The sequence below is a fragment of the Cavia porcellus genome, unplaced genomic scaffold, assembly GCF_034190915.1.
Source record: "Cavia porcellus strain 051 isolate PalLab524CR breed Dunkin Hartley unplaced genomic scaffold, mCavPor4.1 scaffold_2, whole genome shotgun sequence".
Lineage (NCBI taxonomy): Eukaryota > Metazoa > Chordata > Mammalia > Rodentia > Caviidae > Cavia > Cavia porcellus.
The window spans coordinates 11,843,285-11,863,848 of NW_026947485.1; the positions used below are offsets into that span (position 1 = coordinate 11,843,285).

At 42.9% G+C, this 20,564-nt stretch overlaps 1 long non-coding RNA gene across 1 annotated transcript; it reads right to left on the reverse strand.

Moving 5' to 3' along the window:
* Positions 1-1,953: 1,953 nt before the first annotated feature.
* On the reverse strand, positions 1,954-19,771 carry LOC111756868 (uncharacterized). The gene is made up of 4 exons (XR_010043868.1): positions 19,601-19,771; positions 15,133-15,337; positions 8,193-8,458; positions 1,954-3,841 (listed from the first exon to the last, which is right to left on the reverse strand). It is a non-coding gene; the product is annotated as an uncharacterized LOC111756868 (long non-coding RNA).
* Between the last annotated feature and the right edge of the window lie 793 nt (positions 19,772-20,564).

Sequence of the window (20,564 nt, forward strand, 5' to 3'; positions counted from 1 at the left end):
GCCTTTTCAAAAATAAAATTATAAGATTTTTCGTGGAGCAAAGATGGCGGATAGACAACTGGTTACAGAAGCTCCCTGAGATAGTCAACTTACAATTCAACATAATACAGAGTGGGGAGCCCCAAACAGAGGGAGATGAATTCTCTCATCCCAAGAAGAAATTAAGGCAACTTGCCCACCATCTGAGGTCCCGCCGCAACTGGCCAACTCTGTGACTTGCCAGGTCCTGCCGTGACTTGCCTAGGTGCCATCGTGACTTGCTGAGCTGTCCGAGGTCCTGCAGCTTTGACTCACTGGAGGCGTAGTTACATTGAGTTCACGGGTCAGTGAGCCAAATGGAGAGCTGAGTTGGCAGGGAGCCTACATCGACCTGTGGTGAGTGAGGGGAGTGGAGCCATTCCATAAATAAGGACCCCCCCCCTCAGACAACATTCTGGGATTGGGCAGAACTGGCAAGTACAAGGGGCAGCAGTGACTCAGTCAGTTGTTCCCTTCCCCAACGGGATTGGTGGAGTGAGCTAGACCTGGGTCACCATGACCTGGCTGAGACCCAATGGTGATCTGAGGTCAAGTCCCAGCAGTGGGGCGCACACTAACCACAGTAGCCCAGTGGCTGGTCCGGACGAGGCCGCACAAAGTAATACAGTAGTGCAGGCCACAGCAGCTTGGCTAATCTGGAGGGGAGGGGACAGCATACACTGTCCCTGTCTGCAACTCACTAACATACTGCAGAGTGAAGGGTCATCTAGCCAGCACACTTCAGAAGAATTGTAACCAACAAAAAGAAACTGAGGCCTCCTGGAAGAAGCAAAAAAATATGAAGAGGAAGCAACAACAAAAAGTCCCCAGGCCCCAAGCCTGAGAACATTGACCCAGGACAGGTAAATAAAAAGGAGAAAGAGAACACCAAACATGCAATATCAGACACAGCACCAGTGGACATAAAGAGATAACTTCAGGACCTCGTAGACAAGTTCCAAAGTGAAATATTTAGCCAAATAAAACAAGATACAAGAAGATTAATAAAAGAGATACTAAACACCCCTCAAGCAGACACAGACAGAAGAAGGGAGGAACTCAAACAAAGAGAATCATTTAGAGAAGAATATAAAAAAAATATACAATACATGAAGCAGATTCAAAGAGATCACCAGGAAATTAAAAACTCTATGGAAAGGTGGCAAATCACCTTGAAAGAAACTAAGGCTAGATTATCCAAACTGGAGGACAATTTTGCAATGTGGGAGCATCAAAGGGAAAACTTTTTAAAAATAACAAGGAAATAAGCAGTAATAATACAAAGGCTAGAAGATGACAAAAGGATTTATAACTTGAGAATAAAGAATGTAAATGAAGAAGCTGGTATACAAACAAAGGAACTACAAAGATTATTCACAGAAATAATTAAGGAAAACTTCCTAAACATAGGAAAAGGAAATGATATGCTGATATATGAGGCATACAGAACTCCAGCCACCTACAACCTAAACAGAGCTACATCCAGGCATATAATAATCAAGATCCCAGAAATTCAATATAAGAACAGAATATTAAAAGCTGTTAGAGACAAGAAACAGATAACCTATAAAGGAAGGCCCATCAGAATAATGGCAGACTTCTTGACACAAATCATCAAGTCAAGAAGATCCTGGAGCGAAATATTCCAAGCCCTGAAAGAAAATAACCTCCATCCCAGATTGATATAACCTGATAAACTGTCTCTAGAAATTGGTGGAGAAACAAGATGTTTCCAAGACAAAGAGGAACTTGGGAAATTTGCAACCACCAATCCAACTCTACAGAGAATACTGCAGGGCATTCTAGAGAGAGAGAAAAGTACTAGGATTCCAGGAACAGTGGCAGAGAGGCCTCAATGAATGGAGCAGAAAACAGAATGAAGAAGATAAGCAGACAACTGATGGCAAAAAACCAGCAAAACAGAAATGAGGCAGAGAAGATTTTATTCAAAACTGATGTGATTGATAGTATCAAGTCTGAGAGTACAGGCAACTACACTGAAGATGACAAGACTCAATGATACACATTCTGGTTTGATAACTGCCAGTTTTTGACGTTCTATACTATATACAAAGTTGTATTTTTATTAATACTGTTACGTACTGACATATTCAATTATACTATGTCTGATGATATAGCCAATTCTATTGGAGATAACAAGAGACAACACAGGAACTATGGTAGAACGATTCGTACAACGGTCTTATAGGTTTATTTCATGTGTTTATAGGAATATGTTTTGTTTTGCCTTGCTTTGTTTTGTTTCTCCCTCTAGTATAGAAAGGATAGAAATATATGTTAAGACTCATGCATGTGTAGAATCTATAACCAGTTTATGAGATCTGATCATATGACACGTGATGAAATGAACAGATACTCTGAAGAAAAAGAGACACTAAAATACCCAGTGCTGATCCTGGAGTGTCATAATGTGAAACCCAGCAATAGTATTATTCTTTGTTCAGAGTAATATGAGCCTGCTTGGGTTTATTCAATCTCAACATAATTGAAGAGGCGGATAACTGCATATATGTTTAAGTGTATAGGATTGATAACCATATTTCTAAGTTTTTATTGGATAGTTGAACAGAACCGGTTGCAATCTCACTCTTTGAATTCCCACTTTTTAAGCTCCCTTTTAGTATCTTGAATAACTATTTGTAAGAAGATAATCTGTAATCAACTAGTGATTTCTTACTGTTTATCTTTTTTGTTTGAAATTATGTATTATTTCTACCCATTTTCTGTTTTGTTTAATCTTTCTTTAAATTACATTTAAATAAAAAGACACTGTAGTACCTAGTGCTGATCATGGAGTGTCATGATGTGAAATCCAGCAATACTATTATTCTTTGTTCAGAATGATTTTGACCTGCTTTAGTTTGTTTAATCTAAACATAAATGAAGCTATGGATAACTGCATGTATGTTTAAGTATGTAGGATTGACAACCATGTTACTAAGTTTTTGCTGGACAGTTGAACAGAACTGTTTGCAGTCTCGCTGTTTGAATTCCCACTTTACATGTCCCATTTTTGTATCTTGAACAACTATTTGTAAAACGACAATATGTAAACATCAACTAGTGATTTCTTACTGTTCATTTTTTTTCTCTGAACGTATGTATTATTTCTACCTATTTTCTGTTTTGTTTAGTCTTTCTTTAAATAAAATTTTAAAAATAAATAAATAAAATTATAAGATTTTCACCTCTGTTGTTTCCATCTAATACCAATGCAAGTGTCTCTGGTGGTAATGGCTCAATTTTCCTTCCCCAGGTTACAATTGCATACAGGAGGCGTGCAGTTGATGTTTACTAAGTCTTTAGAGAAGGAAAAACTGCTATTTAGCTGTCAATTTTTTATTTTATGAGGAAAATGAACAAACAATGTCACTTTTATGATTTTGTCGATAATGTATTTTTTTCTGGGTAATAACGTTTGTCAGTAAATTACAAAGTCCTTTCACTTTATTATTTTTAATGAGTCTTCATTTGCATTCGGTTGCCTTTTAATAGTGCATTTTCTCTTTACTGTGAAAATAAATGGTTCCACGTTCTTGCTTCAGTTCAGTGATGGTTCTTTATAACCGCAGTGGCTGCCCAAGATTACAATCACGCCTGGCCTGCCTTCGCGGGTTTAAGTAGATGCATTTGCAGACTCCAGCCCGTAGAGGTCAGAATTAACAAACTAGAAGTGGTCTCTGGAGTTTTAGCCTTCAAGAACCTTTGGCTCTAGAGAGTCACCTCTCACCTTTTGTGAGAAAATTGGGTTTTTCCTCAAAGGATGTTTTCACTTCTTCCATCTGGTGACACAGGAGTACATCTGGGTGACAGAAAGAAGGCAATGTCAAAATCATCGCGAGTAGGCTAATGAGCCTTTTGTATATTGCACAGAAATGTTCCTGCCTTGACAATTTAGATAACTATTTTAGTCTTTTCTAATCTTTTAGCAAAAAAGAATGTGCTTTACTGATTTTCCAACTTAGACCAAATAGACTCTGTTTTCACATTGACACAATGTATCTTTTTAGAAAGAAATTATTACAATATATGTATCTTTAAAATTATAATTGACAAAACCTCTTCAGAAAATCCTTTTCACAGAAATGCATGTCTACTGACTTTAGCTCCAGATTATAGCAAAGACAAAAAAAAAAAAAGAAGAAGAAGAAGAGAGAGAATTGCTTACTGATTCAAATGCTTAGAGAATTTTAATTTCAGGAGTTTGAAGCTCCTTCAGGACTCTTAGAGGATTGTTCCAGTTTCTGCAATCTGGTTGATGTCACTTTGTTCTACGAAAGCATAGAGAAGCAAAGGAGACTGCACTTGGGTGACAAGCACGGCTGAGCACAGCATTAACCCAGCCATCGTCAGCATCCTCAGGACACCACCAACACTGCAGACACTTTGAACTTTCCATATTCTGCTCTGAAATATTCAATTCTTCCATATTCTGAAATTGAGATTCAATTTCCCAAGCTTTCCCTCCTTCCTGCGTCTCACTGTCCTTTGGACGCCTCATCTGATGGTCAGAAAACTTCATCATCATCCTTAACCCACCCAAGAAGCATCTGCCCCGGATCGTCCTCATGCGGAGGGGAACTCCTGGCCCCAGCAGGTCACCACTCTGCAGGAGGGCTGTCCCGTGTCTTCAAGCTCTGCTGCTGTGCAGTGCACAAAGCCAAGATTATCTACTTTTGCTTCCTTACCACGCCTTCTTCTTTAGTTCCTCGCTGTCATTTGCACCTCTGACCTCACTCCACGTGTGTCACAACTTCCCTCCAGAGAACTTCACGCATGAGCCACCTCCTCACAGTACCTTGAGCTCACACAACCACAGCTGTCATTGAAAGACTTTCTCAAATGGCCTCACCTCTGAAATCTAGACTCCAATACCCATTCACGCCCACCACATCCTATTCTCCCAGATGACAGGGCAGCCACCAACCCAGCCTCAAACCTATTTGTGACCTCTCACTCTTTTCCACCCTAGACCCTGCTGAGTCAGTTCAGATCTCTGGCTCTCACCTCCTTAGTGTCTCCAGTTCCTCACCCATGTGGACTCCTCTCCACTCTGCCCTCTCCTGTTTTCTCCTTACAAATGCTGGCTGCAGGACCTCTGCTGCTCCTGTGACTTTGCTACTAAAAAGCTGAGGGTTGCGGGATCTTATCTCCAGCCAAATCTTCCCCCTAAATTCCAGAGTCACATAACTGAGTGTCTATTGGACGTTTCCATAAGCATTTCAAACTCAGCTTGTCAAAACCAAATTACTCATCCCTCCTCCACAGTGGGAGTGGGAAATGTGATCCTCCTCCAATACCCTTCATCTGCATGAGTGGTGCCTCATCTACATGGCCCTGCAAACTGAAACCCAAGAGTCATTCTTGAGCCTCATTCTTTCAGTCACCAAGTTCAGCCAGTTACACCCAGTCCTGTCTATGGATTGCTGCGCCCTTCTATACGGACCTGATTCATCTCTCACTTGAATGTGCTCTCAATTAGGAGCTTTGGTTGTGAATAGAAATTAGTTCTGGCTAATTTGTGTTACATAGGTATATGGGTATGTGTATGACATTGGAAGGACAGAAAGACACTGGATGGTTTCCAACACTGCAGAAAAACCAACTAGATCTTTCAAAGGATAGGAGCGAAGGCCTTGTGGAGGTAGGAAATCTTCTAAGGTATACATTAGCCAGTTCAGCTCCAATGATCTTGTGCCTCTGTGTCCCTCCTAACTAATCTCCCTTGTTTAACCCCTCCCACGTCACTTTGACAATTCCCAAATGTCTTATTCCATAGCCGCCAATAATCTCTTTTTCTAAAATAGAAATCTAATTATGTCTCTCTCCTGCTTAAAATTCTTCAATGGCTAATCAGAGCTTTCAGAATAAAACCCCTAAATCTTCAGCTCTGGTAAATTGTCTTCTTCCAGCTTCATCCTTGCTGACTCATTTGCCTTCCCTCCCTCCATCTCACTCTCTGACTCCGGGTCCTGTGTAACTACATTTAATTTCCTGCATATGCAAGAATCCCTCCAGTTCGGGTCCCTGTATTGATAACAGTGGCCCTGGCAGAAATCCCACCTAAGATGGTTCAAATGAAGAACTCCTGCATTGAAAGAACCCTTTCCAGAGGTGCAGGAAAGGTTAAACGAATTAACAATGGAAGATGGAGAGCCCAGAGGCCAAAAATGGTGGGAAGCCACTACCATGCCAGAACTAAAAAAGACAAGGGGAAAAAATATCAGAGCCCAAAAAGAGCTGGGTCGTGGAGGGCATGGTCAGCCCGTTGGAACTGGAGCTGTTGGAAGAGCAGCTAGTGTCAAAGGATTCCAGTGCCACCCCTACGTCAAGCTTATTTAGTCTATTTCATATGATGTTCCATGGTGGGATGTTTCACACAGTTTTGTGGTTTGCTCGCTTGTCTGCCTTCTACATAAGCCAACAAGCTTCCAGCGAACAGAGACTTTCTCAGCCCCGGCATCCCAAAACCTACATAGCAAGGTCTCTGGTAGAGATATCACTCAACAAGTACTAGCCAAATTAATGAAAAATAGTTAAATATTTTAAAAAGTGGAATCTGACACTAATGGCTTACTAGCAACGTAAGAAAAATGAAGTGAGCATTTTATGTAGGGTTTGGGGACATGCTTACTGAATAAGAAGGTTTCCATTGTGTTTGACTCTTTCTGTATGCAGGGTTAGATATCTCCTCTCAGAAGAAAATAATTAGGAAATTAAATGACAACATTGGCTTTTCACAGCAGCAATGAGCAGGAATCCTACCTTAACATAAGGCAAAGGTGAGGCAGAGCACCTGCCTTCTCTGATGCAAGAAAGGAAGACTCTATGAGCACTAACATGACTCCCCAAACATGAAGAAAACTGTAGCAATGAGATGGGAAAAATCACACTTAACTGAAAGTCAGCAGGCCTTTCTGGGCCCTATGTGTGGTGCATAGATGTGATCGTGAGATGCCCCATAAGAAAAATAAAAACTAGGTCAGCTCTCCAAGGGTAAACCTAAGTCAAGACTTTATGGATAACAATGGAGATATAAAAAGCTGCCATCTCTTAGAGCTGCAAAATTTACTACACTATGGTTAATTTATCTTTAAAAATGTATAAATTTGAGTATTGCATACAGTGTGTCAACAATCAATATCTGATTATTTCCAGACCACAGACAAGGCTGAGCTGGTGAGCTGGCAGGTGCAAATATTGGGCAGCCCCTGAATCAACGTGAATTTGCTAAGATTTAAAAAAAAAAAAAAAAAAAAAAAAAAAAAAAAAACGCTAGGACAGGCTGCTGGCGCCTAGCAATACACTATATCAATGAAGTCTCCAATGTGAACTTTTGTACAGTACTCTAAAACAGTACATTTTCTTATGAAAAATTCAGAATCGGAGTTGAAGATCAAAACAAAGTAGAATCCCTTTGATGAGACAACCACTGTGATGCTGCATTTCCTCCTCTGCAAAATGGAGATGATACACTCTGCCAGATTTGCATCTGTTATGACAACCAAATGTATGAAAACACACTCCGTAAACATGGAAATGACAGGCAATGCGAGCATCAGGTGATTGGGTGGCTGCCTGCAGCCTTAGCTCAAGAGCAGAGCTGCATGCTGAGTGTCGACCTCTGGTTTTCTTTTTCAATCAGAACAAAAGGTTAAAATTTCTGGTTAGTGTAATGAAATGAAAAATGGTTCAGAACAGCAGGAAATTTTCAGGCAATCTAAGCAGGGGAAGTCTCGGGTCAGGCCAGAAGGGAAACTTGGAAAAATAGAAGACAGGGAAAGGAAGAGGAAAGCAAATATACAGCTTAAAAAGGAAGAAAGAACCACAAATCTCAGGAAACTTTGGCTCCTTTTCCAAAGGCACTGGTCCATCCCTGAGTTCAGTGCCCCTGCCAAGAGGAAGAAGGAGAGTTTTGCAAAGAAAAGCATCTTTGGGGACGCTGGGGGTGCCAAGGAGCGGGGCGGGTGGGGGCTGCGTGACTGAACATCAAAGGAAGACAAATCACTTGCACTGAGCCTGGAAAGAAACAATAAGAGGAAAAAGGCTAACCGCCTGAACCTGGGCTAAAGTAAATTCCGTCAAGCATGATTGAATATACACAGTGCAGAGAGCAAAAGCAGAAGCTCACGGTCACACGTGGGCAGGCTCACCGCAGAAGCCTGGACACCAAAGTGCGCACGCGCAGCTCGCCCAGCCTGGCCAGAGGAGGGGACGCAGCCTGGGCCTGCTGGCGGTGCTGCAGACCTGGCAGCGCCAAATCCAGAGCACTGGAGGGAGCCACACAGATGAAACGTGAGCAGAAACCAAACAACTGTCAGTCAGCGTGTATGTGTCCAACAGGCTGTGTGGTCTTTCAGTTTCATTTTCATGGACTCCTTTTCTTCTCTATAAAATGTGGTTGCCATTCATGGTGGCCCTGAGAATCAAAAGAGCATTGATGAATGGAAAGGAGGTTAATAAATGATTCAGTTCGATATAAAATGCCCATAAAGCCCACATCGCTTCCTGCTAAACATGCATAGGGCTTTAGAGCAGACCTGGTCAAGGAGCCACTGGGTTCTTTCTAGCCAGCCTGAGCCCACTGTGGCCACCGTGAGGGGCAGGCCAGGGACCAAGCCTGTGCTTCTCTGTCCTTTCTCTCCTCTCGGCAGCCTGCCCGGCAACAGCATAACACAAATCCTCCAGGCTCCTGACACCCCATCCACCCCTCTGCTGAAGTTGATCAGCTCCCTGCTTCCCTGTAGAAGGCGTTACTTGTGGAAACCAGGCCTGCAGGGGGTCCACCGCACACCCCACCCACCTCTGCTGCTGAATGGGAGTTGCACTCCGTCCTCCTGCCGGTGTGGCCACGTGTGTTGACCTCGGCCAGGGTGGTAGGGACAGCCACAGCAAGGGCACTTTGCTGGGCTGGTCTTCATAAGCATCTCAGGCCCACAGGGAGCTCGGGGACCCTCTAGGGGCTCCTTGGGATGCACCAGAGCAGCTGGAATGCGAGGTGGAGCCTGGAGGAGGCCGAGTCCTGTCTTGCATTCCCTCCTTACCCACTTGAGTTGCAGCCCTTGGCTTGGGCATCGCCATCTGCCCCACCCTGGCGAGGCTCCCAGTCCCTGGCCTCCTGTGACCCCACTGCACCAACACGTTACCCCCTAGCTTCAGCTTTCCTTGGCCTCCTGCCTGCCCACTTTCCTAGCCCAAATAGAAGCCCAGGACACCAATGAATTCAGTGATGCAGATTCTCCTCCGGATGTGGCCTGTGCTGACTACCGTGTTTTAAATCTCTCTCTCTCTCTCTCTCTCTCTCTCTCTCTCTCTCACACACACACACACACACACACAAGCACACACTCCTACCCTCAGAACTTCTTATTCTGCCCTTTTCCTGCTTTAGTTTTTCTTCTTTATTCCGTCGCACATCACACCTTTTAACCCAGGGCATAATTTACTTGTCCATTACTTTTCTCTCTTGGTTTCTATTTCCTCCGCTAGAACATAAACTCCACCCAGTAGATTTCTTTATTTCATTAGCTGGTGTAGCCCAAGCACCCGGAACCATGCCTGACATGTTGCACTACTCTGTAAACACTCACAGAGCAACCTGATGAATTTGCATCGAACTCTGCGAGTCCCTACACAGACAGCCAGGACCCATCCCCTCAACACCCTTCCAGAGCCCTCTGAGATGCCTGCTCCGACCTCAGCGCCTCTGCCACCACACAGGCCTGTTTCAGAGTCCTTTCTACCTGTACCCAAGCCTGGCTTTTGACTTGAACCTCACTCACCTGAAGCCCTCTCATGAAGAGAGAATTAAAGGTCTCATCCAGAGTGGCCCCTTCGCACCACCCCATCTACATGGTAGCATCCTGACTGCTTCACGTAGACCATTCCACCCTTCCTTTCTACAAAGCACTTAAGCACACAGACAGGTGTTGAGTGTCAGAGGAAAAGAAGGAAAGCTGGAAAGGTGAGGGGATGGGAGGCATCCAAAAGACCCGAGTTTCCCCTTTTTTACTCCAAATTCTTTTGCTGTATTCAACTGCATGGGAGGAAATGAGTCTTCCATCGAGGCCTGAATCCTCTAATTCCATTTTAGACAGTGAGTCTAGCTTGAGAAGATTCAGGAGCTCTGGATATTAAAGGGACAAAGGAAAAGATGCGCCTGACCGTGGGACCTGGGCAGAAGGGAAGCTGGTCAGCAGGAAATAAGGAACATCTAACATCAAATCCAACCCTGTTGACTAGAGATTCACAATGGCTAATGCAACATTCATTCTATAGATACAAAAGGACTATCAGAAAGCTCACTCTTCCAGGGCAAGTGGGAGAGCATTGTTTTCCAGATTTCCCCAATAAAGCCAATTGTGTCCATCCAGTAACAGCAAATGCAATTATCAATGCCCTCACTTTCAGGCTGGCCGACTTGCTCCATTCCTTGCGAAATGCCCGTGCACCACTAAAGACTTCGGTGCATCCCTGTGTCCACCTTGCTCCATAATGACATCATCTCGCTCCCCTGTTATAGATGGTATCTGTGCAGCACACAGTGGAGTGTGGATCAGAGATCAGGCAGTCTGGTTCCAGATTGGAGGTGGCCTCACCTCCATATTTACTGCTTCTCTTCACAGCATAATAGAGCGACCTGTATGGTTCACTTGACATAGATAATCCAGCATTTCTATGCTCAGATCTATCTGATGACTAATTTTCAAAGTTGGCCCTGCAATTGCCAGTCCTAGTTCACAACGGTTAGTAGAGCTATGTTTAAATGGGTGGGCTGGGGTGTAGTTCAGTAGTAGAGTGCTTGGCTAGCATGCAGGAGGCTCTGGGTTCCATCTCCATTCCTAGGAGGAAGAAAAGAGATTCCAATAATTGCCTATGGGTGGCCAAGAAAAACTGTTTTTCTTGCCATTTTGTGAACATGAGAAAAGCCTCACAGTTCAGCAGTCGGAGTGCTCATGAGGTGCTTTCTTTGCTTTGAAGATCTTCCTGACACATCTACTGTAAAAAAAAATTCCATAACCGAGGACACTTTTTCATACATTGTTTTTACATTGGAAACACCTCTTCGTGCCTCCTTTGCTTCTCCCTTCCAAAAATAGGGCCTTATTCAGATCTACTGTGTTCTACTCCCTTCGCAGGGAGACTGCACCTGAATGGAAACCTAAGTCTCTCCTGCACCACTCTGGTGCCTGCGCACTAAGTTGTCTCTGGAGCAGAGGCCTGAGAGGGTGCGGCAGGAGTGAGCTTCTGAGCACAGTCATAGAAGATTCGTGGGTGGAGGAATTCTTGAAGACTCACTCAACTGCTCTCTCTAAAATCATGATCTTCCACAAAGAGGACACTGTCTAATTCTGTCCTCTTCCACAGATCTGGGCAGTATGCCAAACATGAAGTCATAAAGTACAGTCATGCCACGGTCCATGTCTGACTCAGTGAGGATACCTGTTAAGAATTCAGAGTGCTAGGCCCCATCTCAGAGCTACTGCTAAGATCTGAATACCTCCCCAGATTTCATGTTCAATGATATAGAAGAAAGGGAGAGACAAAACTGGCTGGGGAAAATGAGTGAGACCTGTTAATGGCAAGGTCCCAGGACAATTCCAGGACCCCATATGTGTAATTTCTTCAGATGCGGATGGCATAAAAGAAAACCGGATGCTACTAGAAGCCACTATCTGAGTCCCCACAACAGCCCATGCAGTATTTCTCGGATGTGGCATGTCCTATTATTTTTACTTTTATCTGCTTTTTCTCTTTGTTTGACTGAGTTCACTCTGCTAAGCTGGCTTCTTCCACATCCATTGGCTCCGCATTTTTAAAGTAAACATTTTGGCACCATTTCTGGTTTATCTCATCCAATTCTTTCAGGCAAGGAGGACCTGAAATACTTTTGATTGGCAAGCCATTTCTAAAAAAAACTACCCAATAACACAAGATCATATGTTGGTGGTGTTGGAGAGGTGGGATCTTTGGTGTTTGCTTGTTTGTAACAGGGTCTCGATTTGTAGTTCAGTCTGGTCCTGAGGTTACTATATAGCTCAGGCTGGCCTTGAACCCATGGTAGTGTTCTGCCTCAGTCTCTCGAGGGGTAGCACCTGGTGAGCACTCAGACTGCTAAAACTGTGAGGCTTTTCTCATTTTTACGTACTGGGATTACAGTATGTGTCACCTTGCCCACCAAGGGATGGAACCTTTAGAGGGCAACTGAGACACCAGGGCTCTCCCCTCATGAAGCCACTGATCCATTCACATAGGAATGGACTAATAGCTTCTTGCAAGCAGCTTTGTGATAAAAGCGAGCTCTCTCTGGCTCCCTTGCACCCCTCTTGCTGTGGGATACCCTGAGCTATCCTGAGACTCTGAAGAAAAAGTCCTCACCAAATGTAGCTCCACAGCTTTGGAGTTCCCAACCTCCAGAGCCATGACTAAACCTCTATTCTTTATAAAGTATCCAACCTGTTCACTTGATTTATGGTAACACTCAGTGGACTAAGACACCCACTAAATCAGATTTTCTGGAATTAGGATCTGAGTATTTGTACTTTTCAGATTGCAGGATTCTGAAGCACACTAGGGCTTGGGAATCAGTGGATTTGAAAATTAAAGATTTGGACTCTTTCAGAAAACTATGGCCCAGGTGAGATCACAAACACTTTATTGAGGTAGGGATTTTTCCTTTTTTTTCAAGCACCTGCCTGCCATTATGTTACCAACTAAGCACCCAGGGAGTTGCAGATGCATTACAGAACAAAAGGTCTGTTCTAAGAACTGTGGCAACCAGCTCCCTTAAATGCCTCTGCCTTGCTAATAATGCTGGCTGCTGCTTAATGGGAGTTTGCGCTGAACAAAAGAGCAGGGAGATGGGATGCGCAGGTGAATCTGCAATTGCCATGGAAACAGTAGCCATTATCTTGAGATAGGATCCCTTCGCAGGAACCCTGCTATTTCGTATGAAGTCCCTGCTTCTGCTTTCTGCAGCCTGGAAATCCTGCTTGCCTAGAGCATGACTCCATGGTCATGATTTATAAATGTGTACCCCAAAAAGCAGTAAATAGGGAATTGTGTTTTTCTACCCTTCCGTTTTCTTCTCTTACATCTTTCAAAAGCATCCCGGAATAATCCAAGGGAGATGGAAATTCTCATCTCTGCACAAATTTCACATTGCCTCTCATGTGTAGAGAAACAGAAGGGGCTGGTTTCAGGGTTGAAATAATTCATTTGCTCTCCTCCTTTCCCTTCTTAATTAGTAAGCCTAGTAAACCTACCTCTGCCCCAGGATTTTAATTAAGTTAAAATGTTAACACATTGTTTATTTTACACTCAGTTTGGAAAAAAATCTTTAAAAGGTCAAATGTGATGGAAACAATGTCACACTTCTGTTCCAAAACCTAGATGTTAATGTTCAGCATACCATGCGAAGCAACACTGTGTCTTATGTTATGAATGAAGCTTTTTTCTTTGCCTAAAAATGGTAAAATAACAGCAGTGAGGAGCATATGTGTTTATCACATAGGAAATAAGGCTCAGTGGGCCATGTCCCTACCGAGGGAATTTTCCACATTCCAGCTCAGACCTTGTCCCTTCCGAACCCCGAACCCCAGGGCTCCCTGAGTGATTAACCCCCCCTCCCCACCCGGGGGCAGACCCACATCTACTGATCTTCCACACAGAATGTCACATTTCTCGTTTCCAGTAAGATGTACCTCTCACAGAAACATGCACCCTCCTCTATTGTATAACCAGCCCTTTCGCTCTCAGCTGGTGAACTCACAGAAGAAGCCAAATAACACAGTGGTCAGAATGGCATTTTGTTCATTTATAATGCAGGGGGAGGCAGGGAACAGACCCTATTACAAGCAATGGAAAACCGAGAGGCATTTTAACAGATCCATATGGAATGGAATACTAAAAGCCCTTGTAACAGATCCACTTTCATAGGCAGAATGATGGAGGAAGTCAGATAATAATCAGAGATTGCCTGGAGAGCAGGAAATCAGAACAAACAGATTTCTTAAATAAATCCAATGCCTAATGGCACCAGGCTGAGATAGCCCACTGCCTCCACCTACCAGCTACTGCTGCTGATGGATTGATCTGTCCTTCAAAAGGCAGGCTGGACGCCCTCTGCCCTGTACCACGCTGTGGTGGGCTCTGCCACCAGAGTCTGATGGCTCCATTTGCTGCATTTCCGAGCTAATCACCACGCTCCAAGAGTCTCACATTATTTCTGTAGCTGTGCTCACTATTGGTCAGGTTGCTATCTGGCTAACTGTGGATCACTGTATTTTGCATCTTCCATGTTCTGTACCATTTTGCATTGGGTTCATAGTCTAACTCGGAGTCAATCACCTTATTTCAATTTCATGAGACCATCTTTTCCACAGCTTCCAACACATGCTAATATCTCTGAGTACAGTATTTTATTTTTTCTGATTTGCAAGACACTCTATCTTGAATTTGACAAGACAGGAATAAATTCCTGCTTAACTTCTGCCTTAGCATGGGTTTAGTTTGGACCAAACCAGGAGCTAGGCTGCGCCACCATTGGCTGTCATTGCGAAGATACCACTGGTTGCTTTAGAGATGCTGAGTCATTTGTTTTTGTTTGCCTCCTCTGGTCACCATTCATCCATCACCAATTATCCATCCATTAAGTGAATATTTGTGTCTTAAGCTAAGAGCTGGGGTCAGATGAGAGGCTGAGCAGTGAGGACAGAGAACAGATTGGAACCCCTAGGGCTAGTCTGCAGGGGCACAGAAAAGAAGCCAGTTAGAGAATTTTTATGTCAGTGTTTTTATTTGTGGGACTGAGCATCTATTGCATGCACATTCCTCATTTGGTCCATAATTTATGCATTTTCAAGAAAATTCTATTAAAGCAGAAGGAAAAGGAGGACAAACACTTTACAAAATCCCTAGGGGTAATTTGCTCTCTTTGGGAACCAGGGACTTAAATTTTTTCTGAAAGCTTTAGCCTGGAACAGAGCTACAACCCAGAAGTAAAGGAAATAACAATGTCAAAAACCCAGGGCTTCTCACCCCGTAGATTTCAAAGAGATGAGAGACAGGAGATGCAGAAAGGGCCACACTCACCTGCTCTGGGACTCCGTCTTCCTGAGCACCCAGGATGCAGCTCCTGCAGCTCTTTCTCCAGGGCCCGTGTTGGCCTCTGTAAGGCAAGTGTGAGCCCAGCATTCAGCATTCACCCTCTGCAGGCAGCGTGCTCTGGAATGGCCATTGCTGTCTCTGTGGATGCTAAAAAAGACTGAATGACATTTTCCGAGCCTTTATTAAACTTCTGGAAAATAAAAAGTAAGAAAAAGTCTTACCACTTAGTCTTTGTTGTTATTTGCTTGTTTGTTATCCTGGGGTTGAACCCAGAGCCTTCATGCTGAGAGCTACATCCCCAGCCTTTTTATTTTTCATTTTGAGATGGAGCCTTGGTAAGGTGCCCAGGCCACAACCTCCCGAAGTGCTGGCATTACAGAAAAAGAAAAGAACTACAGAATCATTGGAGCTATCAATTCTGCATTGGCTAGTGTGCGTGTGTGAAAAAGGCCCCAATATTAGTATATACCATGAAACAATATCCAAAAAAGGTAGCAGGTGGTACAAACTTCTGAATATTAGTTTAAGTTTTGTGAAATGCCTAGCTAAATGGCAATAGAGGCCCAATATATAAGTAAATCCTTCTTCAGAGAAATCAATTAAATCGTTAAATCTATTCCTGCATCTAACGCTCTAGTTGTGAAATATTTCCTGTTGCAGGTAAATTCACATTCGAATTTTAAAGAATATCCTCAATTCCAGTAAAAGAATAAAAGCAGTTTTAGGCTCACCATTTAAAACAAAGCCATCAATACATGAAAAATTCTCAGGATCTATACTTTATTTTACCCTTGAATTACTTGAAACTCCTTAGTGCACATGAACCAAAGGACAAAAACTAAGGCTTCTAGCTGGACAGTGGTGTCCTCAGTGAAACAGTTTTGTCCAGTTGTCTGGGAGGATGCATAGTCTAACAGCCCTGCCCTCTGACCCCAGAGCTAAGCCTGTCGCCCCCGGGCCCTCCTGCCGTACTCCACACTGACTCTCAACCTAAGAAGTCATTATATTGCCGCAGAAGGAAGCCATACTAGACACTCAGGAGCGCCTCCTTACACATGAGCAGGCAATTCAGAGTTGCCAGGCGTAAGAAGAGAACCAGCAGTAAGAAAGTAAGATCAAGACAAATTATTAGGAAAAAAGATTCAACAAATTGAGAAACAAAGCAATTGTCATTCAAATGCCCAAAGAAAGAAGAGATCTATAAGCCAAGGTAACAAGTACTAAAAAGAGAAAAACAGAATCATTAGAAAGTGTGAGTTAACAGATTTTTAAAAATACATAAAAAATGGAAAAGTCAAGGAACTTTCTTAGACCTTAAGACAAAAAGACAAAGAGATAAAGGTAAATGACATAAAAATCAGGACACATTTTATTATTTTGTATATTTTGCCACAGTTTTTAAAAATTAAAAGATAAAGGCGCATGTATAGTGATGCATACTGTAATCTCAGAACTCTGGGAGGCTGAGGCAGGAGGATCACCACTCCAGCCTGGACAATTTAGTGTCTCAATGAGACCTTGTCTCAAAAAAAAAGGATTGGAGGGGGTAGCTCAGTGTACAGGCTACGGTTCAATTCTAAGTACCTAAATAAATAAATATTTTAAAAACTAAAAGACAAAGCCAATTCAGCAAGGGCAGCATTCAACAAATCAAACTGTAACAGAGGACAAAGATGATAAAGAAGGCAAAATTACCAAACAAAAGATAAAAATACTGACGTCAAGAGTTCACAGATCTTCAGACTGAAAGGATCTCCTAAACACCAGGTTGAGCAATTTTAAAACACTTTCTCCCAGGCATGTGGATATTGGCATTTCTGAACAGCAGGCTAAAGAGGCCACCTGAAAATCCTCCAGAAAAATAAAGCCAGCTTGGTTACAAAAGAACAAACCACACTGACATCTGATTTCTCACTACTACTGAGTGTGGGTACAAAACAAAGGGAACTGTAATTTCAAAGGTGAGGGAAAAGAATAAACTGTTGTGATTGGGTTGACCATGACAATTCATCTGTTCCTCTGCCTTTCTTTTCCTTTTTACAGAATCACACCTTTAGGGTCTTTTCTTAAATTCTTCCATTCAGATGGACATGAGTCATCCACTTTGGAAACATCCACAAAGACTATAAAATTGAAACAGTGAAATCCGTAGCTCAAGGAACAGATGAAGAGATATGCCCACATGCTTTCAGAGCTGGTTTTTCCACTCCAAAGACTAGGTAAACTATGTATTAGGAAAAAGGAAGAAAAGGCAGCAGGATCACTTCAGGAAAGAATGAAGAAGGCTAAGTTTAACAGAGAAAGGGGAAAGAGGAAGTCATCACAGATGTCAGAATGCTGCTTGGAAACGATGCTGAGACACGCACACTAACTGTGGTCTCCAGTGGGGATTGTGTCCTTTCAGTCCCGTGGCTGGTTACCGCCCTCTGTGTGGTTAGTTCGAAGGTCCACTGCTGATGTGGACACCTCAAACATTTGCGAGATGCTGGTGGCATGAACAGAAAGCATTTTCCTCTGGTCAAGACAGCACTGGGAAGGACCATTGAAAACTGCCCCCCACCCCCCTGAGCAATTGTATTGCCAGCCAGACTATCCGCTTGGGCAAAACTAGGATATGTTGAGGCACTCCAATCTTAGCTTTGTGTCATTTGTTGAAAATTTTACCATATCACTTGTAGGAAGGTTATTAACCTATTTTAGCAAAAGGAGAGATGGAATCAAGAAAGATGAAGATGTGAAAATCAGAAGCAGTGGCTGCCACCCCAAAGGGCCCGAGGGCTCCCAGGATGATGGCTGTACCGCAGCCCAAGATGTAAGCAGTTCCTGCAGGAGCAGGAGGCTGGAGGTCTCCAGAAAGTGTGGAAGTTATAAAGGTGGTCTTGACAGAAAGATGATATAATCTGAGACAACACACTGGAGAGGATTTGTTGGACCAGGACTTTAACAAAGGGGAGAAGATAGGAGAAAAACGGTGAAAGGGGGGGAAAGAAGTTGTTTACAAACAAGGAAGCTCTAATAAAAAAAATAAAAATATGTAACAAGCACAAATGCATACTGGTTTTTGAGACAGAGTTTTTTGAGACAGGGCCTCTCTTTATCGCCTAAGCTGGCCTCAAACTTGCAGCAATCCTCCTATCTTGGCCAGCCTCAAATGTAAAATAGTTTTAAACTTTCCAAATTGTAATAAAAATGTGTTTGACCTGGAAAAAAAAAATCATCCCCTGGTCCCAAGTTTATTCCACTTGGGCCAGAAAAGAAGTAAAAATATTTCTAGTATGTAATTTGGGCCAGTATTTGCACAGGCCTAGTAATGTGAAAGTTGCTTTTTTTTTTTTTTTTTTTTTCTGGTTTTTTGATTGGCTTGCCAGGGAGACAAGTATGGTAGCAGAACAGGTAAAAGAAGAAAGATTATGGTGTAGGATTGAAGTAGATATTAAAAATGGGGCCATAGGACCTTTTCTAAGTCGATAACGCTAAAATGCAATGGGCCAAGAAACAGACTCATCTGGGCAACCCACAAATAATGTTAGGAATTTGTGCACATGGTAAATATGACATTATAATTATTCTAAATGGCATTAGGCATCTTCCTTTTTTTTTTCTTTTTGACATTACTTTTAAAAAACCTAAATTGCCTAGAACTATCTTTAGGGTGGTACCAACTTGATATCTCTCTTAAATTTTTGGCCAAGGAATTGATGATTTTTCCAGCTAACTTGGTATAATAATATTTATCAGGAGTATCTCTAAACAAAGAATAACAATTGTTTGAGAGGCACATATTATTTTAAACATGCAAAGATAAGCATATAATTTAAGCTTATTCTTTTTCTCCTTAAAGGAAAAAAGATGTCATGTTGCTGTCGCACAAAGTCTAAGTTAGGTGGACACACAGCAGCTGTGGGGAGCAGAGGGAACATGAAGGCAAAATATACCTTATTAAGCAAACTGTCATCTTGTAGTGTGGACAGCACTGTCCCTGTGCCCCATCTGAAATTCTGCCGCATATACTCCTGCCAAATGACTGGAAGCCTTTGCATTTAACAAAATAATATAAGGCTTTTTTTTAAGATCTAAATCTACACGAAGGCAGTCTCAGCTACCTACATATTGTAAGAAATTCAGAAGTCATCCAATCACTCACTTCCAATTATCTATCACAATTTTGTTAGCCTGTGAATTTTTTTTTTTTTTTGAGCTGTATAGTGAGTGGGATGCTGCAGTGCTGGCAATTCATCATGGGACAGAGCATAATAAAATTAATTTGGCTCAAACAGCAGGTAGAAAAAAAGAAAGGGGGAGGGAAGGAAAAAAGAAGAGAAACAGGTGGTAAATAAATTATCTAGGATCACAGGAGTAACCAATGGGAAAACTGGAAAAGAAAAAAAACACCTAGCATTGGCAGAAGACAGGAATATTAAATGTAAAAGAGGAATGTATTTTGAATACCTACTTAGTTCATGCTGCTTGACGATATCACCGACTGAGTAATGTAAGCAACAGGCTTTATTTCTCACAGTTCTGCAGCCTGGAAGTCCAAGCTGAAGCTGCTGCAGTCCCAGTGTCTGGAGACCTCTCTCCTGGGCTTTCAGACAACATCTTCTCACTGCACCCTGACTTGACAGAGAGGGGGAAGGGAGCAGCTCTCTCAGGTCGTTCCTATAAGGACTAATCCCCATCACGAGGGCCACTTTCGTGACCTGATTATCCCCCAAAGCCCCACCTCCAACACCACCACACTGTGCAACAGGATTTCAGCACGTTAATCTGGAAGTCCACGGGCGTTCAGTACTTAGTGTTGACTGTGGAAAGTGAAGCTGAGGTGGGGAAGTTATTGCTTTTTATTATAAATTCCTCTATGCTCCGATTTAGTTTGAATATATACTTTTTTACTAAAAATTTCCAACATGCATTTCAGAAACTCCCTCCTCTGTGAATATTTTCTGATCTCTCCCTCACGTCCCAAGCAAAGCTGGGCTCTTTCGTGTATGCCTTGGTTGTACTCATGCCAGGTGCTGTGGACTGAGCTGTGCTGTACTACCACTAAATTCATGTGCTGACACCCTGGTGAAGACACTGGAGGTAAGGCCGTTAGAAGCTGCCTAAGGTTAAGTGGGAGCTGATGGCGTGTTCTGTGTTCTGTGTTCTGATAGACTGTGTTCTGATTTGATCGAACTGGTGTCCCCAGGAGAAGCAGAAGACACCAGAGCTATCTCTCCACCGTGTGAGCACAGTGTGCAGGCAGCCATCTGCAAACCAGGAAAAGCTCCCTCACCCAACCCAATCATGTTGGCACCCTGCTCTCCAGCTTCTCAGAACTCTGGGAAGATTAACTTCTGTTGTTTCAGATGCACTCAGCCTACAGCAATGCATGGTGGCCACCTGAGCTAATGCAACGGTTCTAATGCCATGACTGG